Below are 9,567 nucleotides of genomic sequence, written 5' to 3' on the forward strand. Positions count from 1 at the left end.
TCAATCTGTATATTGAGCAAGCAGTGAAGGAAACAAAAGAAAAATTCGGAGTAGGTATTAAAATCCATGGAGAAGAAATAAAAACTTTGAGGTTTGCCGATGACATTGTAATTCTGTCAGAGACAGCAAAGGACTTGGAAGAGCAGTTGAACGGAATGGATAGTGTCATGAAAGGAGGGTATAAGATGAACATCAACAAAAGCAAAACGAGGATAATGGAATGTAGTCGAATTAAGTTGGGTGATGCTGAGGGAATTAGATTAGGAAATGAGACACTGAAAGTAGTAAAGGAGTTTTGCTATTTGGGGGAGCAAAATAACTGATGTTGGTCGAAGTAGAGAGGGTATCAAATGTAGACTGGCAATGGCAAGGAAAGCATTTCTGAAGAAGAGAAATTTATTAACATTGAGTTTAGATTTAAGTGTCAGGAAGTCGTTTCTGAAAGTATTTGTATGGAGCGTAGCCATGTATGGAAGTGAAACATGGACGATAAATAGTTTGGACAAGAAGAGAATAGAAGCTTTCGAAATGTGGTGATACAGAAGAATGCTGAAGATTAGATGGGTAGATCATATAACTAATGAGGAGGTATAGAATAGGATTGGGGAGAAGAGGAGTTTGTTGCACAACTTGACAAGAAGAAGGGACCGGTTAGTAGGACATGTTCTGAGGCATCAAGGGATCACAAATTGAGCACTGGAGGGCAGCGTGGAGGGTAAAAATCGTAGAGGGAGACCAAGAGATGAATACACTAAGCAGATTCAGAAGGATGTAGGTTGCAGTAAGTACTGGGAGATGAAGAAGCTTGCACAGGATAGAGTAGCATGAAGAGCTGCATCAAACCAGTCTCAGGACTGAAGACCACAACAACAACAACGGTACATATATTCGAGTTACATCTCATTGTGGTTAATAAACAGCACAAATCTGCTCTGTGCATTTCATTACAATCATTTCCTCAAAGAAATTCCACAGTGGTGACCCACAACGAACAGCAGCAGCTAGTACAATTTAATCGGTGTACTTCACACGATTGCCTTTGTATGGCAGTGGAGTTGTCCCACAATTGCTGCTTGTGTGAACAACAAGAACAAGAATGTGACTCCCGACACTGTTGATATAAATGTACCTGTAATCCAGCACACCTCCTTACATTTATATGGCAATAAAATTACATTCAACATTTCATAAAATTCTGCGGTGCTACCCTTGCTCAAATTTTTGGTATAAATGTCTGCTACATTGTTTTCTGATTATACTTTCCAAATGTTTATAATTACATTCATATAACATTTGTTGACAAAATGGTAGTGTATACTTTGAATTTGTAGCAAAATTACCATATCTAGCAATATTGACTGCCCCTGACTTGTCTTCATATACTTTAATGGGCTCATTAGACTCTGCATCAAAAGTATTCAAAATATATAGATTTAACTTAATGACAGTGACAGCTTCTGACTATGCTACATGTTCAGCAGAAGCAGAAGATTTTGTAACTCTTTCTTGTGTCTTAGATTTTCAAAATGTTATATTCTGAAATAATCAAATTATGTAGCTGATGTAGACTTATGATCTATACAATCACCTGTGTCTACAAAATGATCTAAGATATCAATGTTTTCAGCCCTTACATATATAAACTTCAAACACTTTGTTTCATACAAATATTTTTGTACTCGCATAGTGCAGTTGAACTGAGTATCATTGTAACAATTTTGAAATCTACTCAAATAGTTCACACCATAACTTACATCTAACTGTGTTCCAGAGCTCATATACAGGAGATTAAATATAAAATTTGCATACTTAATATCATGAATTGCCTCTTGTGCTAGTTCTAATTTCTAATTAACTTTTATTGGTGCACTGTACAACTGTGAATGTTCAGTCTGGTTTTTCTTAGTCGTAGATTCAATATAGCTTTTCTAACTAAGAGTTATTACATTTTTTGCATAATTATAGTCAATATTTATCCCAGGGTAATTCTTTACTTTAATTTAAAATTGCTTGGATGACAGATTCTTGATTTCTCATATTTTCAGTTTACTTTTACCACAAACTAGCATATCATCAACAAACACAGTTATATAGATCACAGAATTAGAAGTTACCAACACATAGGGAATAATCAGTTTTGGGATGTTAGTGTAAAAGCAGGTGGCATCAATAGTGATGAGCAGTGCACCATATGATAAAGGAGTAGGAACTGTGGAGAGTCCTCCAGCAACTCGCCACAGTTCCCGTTCCTTCACCACAGGGTGCTCTGCTCATCACAAATAATGATACATACTCCTTTAGAAACCTTGGCATTTTAAAAACCAATCTACACAATCATATCATGCTTTAGGCCTTTCTCTTAAGCCACATAATTCCTTAAATAACTTACAAACTACACCTGTTTCATCCTCATATCTTGAGGGTTGCTTTAGATGAAGTTCTGAGAAAACCTACCCATTTAGCACTGCAGTCTGTGAAGCCATTTGTTCTGCAGTTAAGCCCTTTTGACAACAGTATGACAACACAAGTTTCAGTGGTTACATCATAGCACTGGTGAATAAATATCTTCCATAATTTCTTTTTGTAGAAAGCCCCTTACAGATAATCTGGCTTTACAAATTTTATCTGATGTTCTTGTAAAAACTCACCTCAATCAAGAAAATTTACGTTCACTGGTTTAATTAGTAGCTCCCAAGTTTTATTTTTCTTAAACATTCAATTCCTTATCCATTACTTGTTTCTAAACTTTCGACTCATTACTCTTCTTTTGTGGACTATTGGCACTACATAAATTAAGTTACTCATCACATAATCATTAAATCTATCAGGCATTTTACATGCTATAGCTCACCTTCTCAACTTGCATTTTTGTCCTTTTTATGAGTTCCTGAACTTCCTTTGAAATCATTCTCTTGAATTTGCTTATATATAGATTCACTGTCTATACTTTTGCACTCAGAATCACAAAAATGTTCACTCCTTGAATCAGAGTCCTTTATATTAATACAGCTGACATCTACTTCCACACTGTCAATGTCTGGAAGTGAAATGAAATGATCCTATGGCATTCATTGGCCGGGATATCCCCTTCGGGGTTCGGCCGCCGTATTTCAAGCCTTTTTAGTTGATGCCACTTTGGTAACTTGCATGTCAGTGATAATGAAAATGATGATGAAGGGCACACAACACCCAGTTCCCTGCTGGGAATCGATCCCGGTCCCCCTTGCTTGGTAGGTGGTAACACTACCATTACGCTACAGAGGCAGACAATGTCTGGCAGTGATAACCTTTTGTTAATCAGCACTCTGTATCTAACTTCACTGTACCCTACTTTAACTCCCAAGTTTGCTTTATAATCCCACTTTGACTTTCTTTATTGTTCTGATTGAAAAGTTTCCATAACAAAAAACAAACAATAATGTTCCTGTTGTCTTTAAAGTAACTGAAACTGGATGGGATCAAATACATGGAAGTCAGTTAATGCAATGAATTTTATAAAGTTACTGACTTACATTGATGTTTATTTTATTTTATTATTTATTTATTTATTTATTGTATTTTTTGCATGGAGACACCAACTGGTGTCTTTTGCAAACGTCATAGCATTTTTTTACAAGTTCAGTACAGTCATATATACATATGTGGTTACATATACATGATACAAATGTACCATTGTACCTAATAAGGCACAATATTGGGTGTTACATCGTACCTATTACAAATATTCAGATTTTACACACAGCTCTATTTTAGTTTAATATTAATATTCACTTAGAGAATATAAACACTTGTCAATCAAGAAATATTTCAGTTTCACTTTGAATAAGTTCCCTTTGTGGCACCTTATAGAGCTCGGTAATCTGTTGTACCATATTTGACCACTAATGTATGGTCTATGGTCTGTTGTTTTTAATTTTGTTCTTTGTCTGTAGTAGCAGTCTTTATTTCTTGTATTATAGGCAATAAATGTAATGCTGTAATAAAAATTCTTGATGTTATCCAGTTAAATATCAGTATCTGCAGAAATGAAGTGGTGGGTGCACTTGTTGAACATATTCCTAACTTTAGTAATCTGTGTCGAAAAGCTGGTTCATTGCTGTTGCTATAGAAAAGAAAAGTCCATATCCTGATATAACAACAACCAACCATAGTGAGCAATTTGCTCACATTAATTAGTGCCAAATGTTTTTGAATTTTGAAGTAATTTATTTCCATCTTGAAGACATGTAGATAATAAGCAGGTAAGTACAACTGAGCTAAGTTGGCACAGTGTGTGCCTTTAAGAATCATTACATATTTACAAATCAGACCAGTGCAGTGGCCACCTTGAAAGTTCATGCAAAACTGGCATACAGCACTGAGCCCACATGGTCCATATATGCATTTAGCTATAATGTCAGTGATAGTTAAACCTGAAAATTAATTAAATATAATGAAATTTGACATATATCTGAACAGAAAATGACATAGTATGGATTGTAAAATAAAATGTCATCAAGCAGAGAATGAATCTCATTACAGAACAGTCTTTTTCACAATAAAAATAGTCAGTTATATAAATATGATAATACATATTGCATTTTAGTGGGTTATGGTACACAAAAAGTGCTGAATATAATTTCACAATGCAGGCGTTACTTAAAGTAGTTTGTTTACATGTTGTAATTGACTTTTTGTTCATAACACAATAATTACATCTCACATAGACAGGAAAACACAGTTTATTTATTTATTTATCCATCTTTAAGCATTTACATGCAATCGATGTCGTCATGAGGAATGTACAATTTACATATTAAGAAATATAACTATTGTGAGGTATCACACAAAGCTAAAGTATACATTTTAAAGGAACATACATAATAAGGAAAACACTTGAGACATAAAGATATCCCACATAACTAAAGTGTGCATTTTAAAGAATGTGCATAATAAAAGAATGCATTTCATACATAAGGATTTCTCCACATGTCTAACAGTTAAACGCGGAACTACAGAGACAAAAAAAGCTTAGGAAGGGGTACAAACAGAGTTGCAAGTTGTTTTGTACGTTAGGTCTATTTTTGAAGAGTTTTCAAATTCTTTAACATAGTAAAAAGCATTGTCTTTCAGCCATTTTTTAGTCTTACTTTTAAATATATTAAGAGAGACACAATGTGCCTGCACAGGTAATGTGTTGAAAAGCCTTATTTCCATGTATTCATAACTGTCTTGTGTTTTCTTGAGTCGAGTTGTTGGTATGTCTATCTTAAATGTTTGGCGAGTGTTATGATTATGAACGGACTGCCTAAGGTTGTAACTGTTGAAGTTTTCTTTTATGTACAAAAGGCAGCTGTATATAAAAAGAGAAGGGACTGTCATTATCTGTAATTCTTTGAAGTATGACCTACAGTTATGTAGTAAGACTCATATTTTAATGTAGTATGTTTTTTTTAGTTGCAAATAACGTCAGATTTAAAATGTATGTCATAGACAATCATTGTAACCCTATTTTAGTGATTTTAAGCAAACAGCATGATTCCAAATATTTATACCAATTACAGTGTCACTTGAGGCATAAAAAATACATTGCATAGGTGTATTTCTTCATAACACTCCCCAGAGTGTAGTATTACCTATGTTGCACATATTTGTCTATGCTTAGGATTACTGTTGAAATGTTATTAGCCTTTCACTTAATCATATATGAGTAATAATCTTTAAAGAAGTGGAAAATATCCTAGGTATTACGTTTCAAATCCCCCTTACCTCCTCAAAAGGACTGCACAGGCTGGACAAAACTTTTGAAGCCCATTCAAGAAACAGCACGTAGGTAAAGTTTTACATTTTGTGAAATATGAAAGTGTTTTATTCATCTCATAATGTAGAGAATTTCAGAAAATACGTCTGATGTACAAGAGACATGTCAGGTTACAATTCACCGCTCTGAAGTTTTGCCACACCTACAATATTAATTGGTGAAGAATTTACTTATTTAAAATTTGTCAAAGTATATTACTTATTGAGAAATTTGTACAAAGTTCTTTCTAAAACTATTTCATAATTTACATCCACTATAACTAGCATAAATTTTTATTCCATTTTAGGGATCCAGCTCAAAGTATCACTTTGAGTTTTTTCTAAGTTACAAGTGAAAATGACAATATAAACTTCTGTTGTGTATGTGTGATACAAATTTACATAAACAGGACTCCAGTGGCATAAACATCTCTGAAAATTTACTGTTTGAGCATAAGATGAATTGCAAGCTTCTAACTTGCTCAAAGTTGCAAGACACATGGTTGTACAAAACTCCAGTGTATTATATGACTTGTATTATACTGTCTTAACTAATTCTGGTGAACAGGCACAGCCTTTAGTACCTCAAGACAAAATTAAATAAACTTTTAATTTTTCAGTCTACCAACATGATACAAAATTGAATGAAGTAATGACAACATTTAAGACAAGGTAAATACTCATGTACGATTACTGGTACTGTTCTGTATATGGATTACACGTAATAATGCAATACATTTACAGAGAGTAAGTAATGGATTTCACAAAATAATATTACATACACAGTTCCTGGATTGCTTATTAGATTTCATGTAACATGTGCCACTGTAGTTCAGGTGAGAAGACATTTCAATTTGCTAACAACTATAAATTTTAAGTGTAAAATAAATTATTCATAGTAATCCAGCTTACACAACATGACACAGGTAATAAATATTGACTTACAAATGACAGTGTCAGTTCTGTTGCTGTAGCTAAAAGTACAAACTATTTTATTACAAAATTAATGTGTGCCGCTCAACACTGCAAAGGTAATGCTTTCACAGTTAATGCATTCTATTCGTTGCTAGTTAAGCAATTAACCTTTTAGATACTAATTACAAATTCATTTCCCTACTTATGTCTTTTTTATTTTATTTATTTATTTATTCATCTGTGGAACACTAAATATTGTTTGGATGCCATCAGTTTATAATACATGAGCACACATTTACATTTACAATGAAACAGATTTCTCATATTTTGTGTAGTTTTTATAACTAGTCATACACACATTTATAATTACATCATATTTTGGTGATAATGTCATATGTTGCTAATAATCTACATCTATGTTAAATATTCTTTTACAGTATAACAACTTTTACTTACTAAGAATGTTTTAAGCTTTTGTCTGAAAGTGAGGGGCTCATTTATTTCTTTAAATTCCTGTGGTAATTTGTTATACAGTTTTATCCCATTACAAAATATACTTTTTTGCGTCTTTGCCTTGTTCTTTCTATCTAGATGGAGGTGGTGACAAGACCTTGTTTCATGGTCATGTATTAGGCTGTTTGTGTTATACATGTTGAGATTTTTCTTAATGAACATTATGTTCTGAAAGATATACTCACAAGAAACAGTTAGAATGCCTAGCTTTCTAAACAATTCTAGACAGTGGGCCCTGCTGTTGCTGTTTGTTATTATCCTTATGGCTCTTTTTTGTACTTTGAATACAGTTTGTATGTTACTGGCACTTGTTCCCCAAAACATGATCCCATAGCTGAGGACTGAGTGTAGATATCCCAATATGTTGTTTTAAGACAGGTATTATTGCATACCAGTGCAAGGATTCTAAGAGCATAGCATGCTGTGGATAATTTCTTTGCCAATATGTTGACATGGTTTGTCCATTTCAATTGGCTGTCTACATTCATCCCTAAGAATTTGGTACTTGTTACACATTCTAATTCATTATTATTAACTTTTATTCTAGTGGCATTGTGTTTTTTGTTCAATTGGAAGTTAATATAGTTAGTTTTCTTTACATTTAGGGTTACTTTATTTTTTAATGACCAGTTGTGGACATCATTGAGGGCCTCGTTTGCTCTTTCTGACAGTTGTGTTGGATTTTCATCTGTTATTACTATGTTGCTGTTATCAGCAAAAAGTATTTTTTCTTCATGTCTGATACTTTGATAAGAAACAATATTGGGCCTAATACACTTGCCTGTGGGACGCCTATATTCACATGTTCTGGGTCAGACAGGTGTTTTACAAGGGAATTGTTTGAAAGTTGTGATATCTCAACTCGATGAACTCTGTTTTCCAAGTATGATTTGAACCACTTCTTTGTCACACCTCTTATTCCTATTTGCCCTAATTTATGAAGTAAGATTTTGTGGTCAACTGTATCAAAGGCCTTTGACAAGTCAACTGTATCAAAGGCCTTTGACAAGTCTAAAAAGATACCACTTACATTTTCACCTTTGTCCAGTCCTTCTAAAATTACTTTAGTGAACTGTGCTATAGCAGATTGTGTGCCTTTTCCGGGCCTAAAACCAAATTGGTCATTGGAAAGAAGGTTATATTTATTCAGGTAATTCAGTAATCTCTTTTTGACTAGTATTTCTATTATTTTAGAAATGATAGACGGCATAGAAATCGGCCTGTAGTTCTCTTTTATTTTTCAATACTCCCATTTTTATTCTTACTTGTTCAAGAAGCAGGTTCAGTGATCCTACGTTTTCCCAAGATGCACAACACAGTGCACAGTAATAACACTAATAATAATAATCAATATAATGGAAGGAAACATTCCACGTGGGAACAAAGATGAGGTGACTTACCGAACAATGTGTGGATGGATATGTGCGTGTGTGCGAGTGTATACCTGTCCTTTTTTCCCCCTAAGGTAAGTCTTTCCGCTCCCGGGATTGGAATGACTCCTTACCCTCTCCTTTAAAACCCACTTCCTTTCGTCTTCCCCTCTCCTTCCCTCTTTCCTGATGAGGCAACAATTTGTTGCGAAAGCTTGAATTTTGTGTGTATGTTTGTGTTTGTTTGTGTGTCTATCGACCTGCCAGCGTTTTTGTTCGGTAAGTCACCTCATCTTTGTTTTTATAATAATAATAATCTAATTACAATAAAGATAACAGGCTCCTGGTTCACAGGAGAACTTCTGTGAAATTTGGAAAGTAGGAGACAAGGCACTGGCAAAAGTAAGGTAGTGAGGATGGGTCATGAGTCGTGCTTAGGTAGCTCTGCCAGTAGAGCACTTGCCCGCGAAAGGCAAAGGTCCCAAGTCTTGGTCTGACACACAGTTTTAATCTGCCAGAAAGTTTCAAAATCTGGTCACTTTTGGTTACTGTTGCTTTTAACTTCAGTATTATCAAAGTATTGAAGCTGCAAAAAATAAGAAAACCTGTACATCATCTCATTTCATGTTTTGACTGCTGTTTGGATGTCAGTTCCTCACAGTGTGTGATGCATAGTAATTCACTGCATAGGGTGGTGTAATAAGATGAGAAACTGGCTCAACTCTATATGTAATAACATATTAAGATGTCCCAAAACTGTAAATATATATGAGTGTATGAGGATTTACTGTAAATGATGAAGTATTGTATAGACTAGTTATGTAATGAATAATACAAAAGTTCATTCATATAGATAATCAACATTCCATATAAGTGCAACTTTATATAATTCAAGTAATATTGAAGCACAGTGACAAATGTAGGTTTATGCAACCAGGTATGTAATTAACTGGGTGGGGTTAAACAAAGCAACAAGTGAAGGTTCACATAA

Source organism: Schistocerca serialis, chromosome 6 (genome assembly GCF_023864345.2).
Source record: "Schistocerca serialis cubense isolate TAMUIC-IGC-003099 chromosome 6, iqSchSeri2.2, whole genome shotgun sequence".
Taxonomy (NCBI): Eukaryota; Metazoa; Arthropoda; class Insecta; order Orthoptera; family Acrididae; genus Schistocerca; species Schistocerca serialis.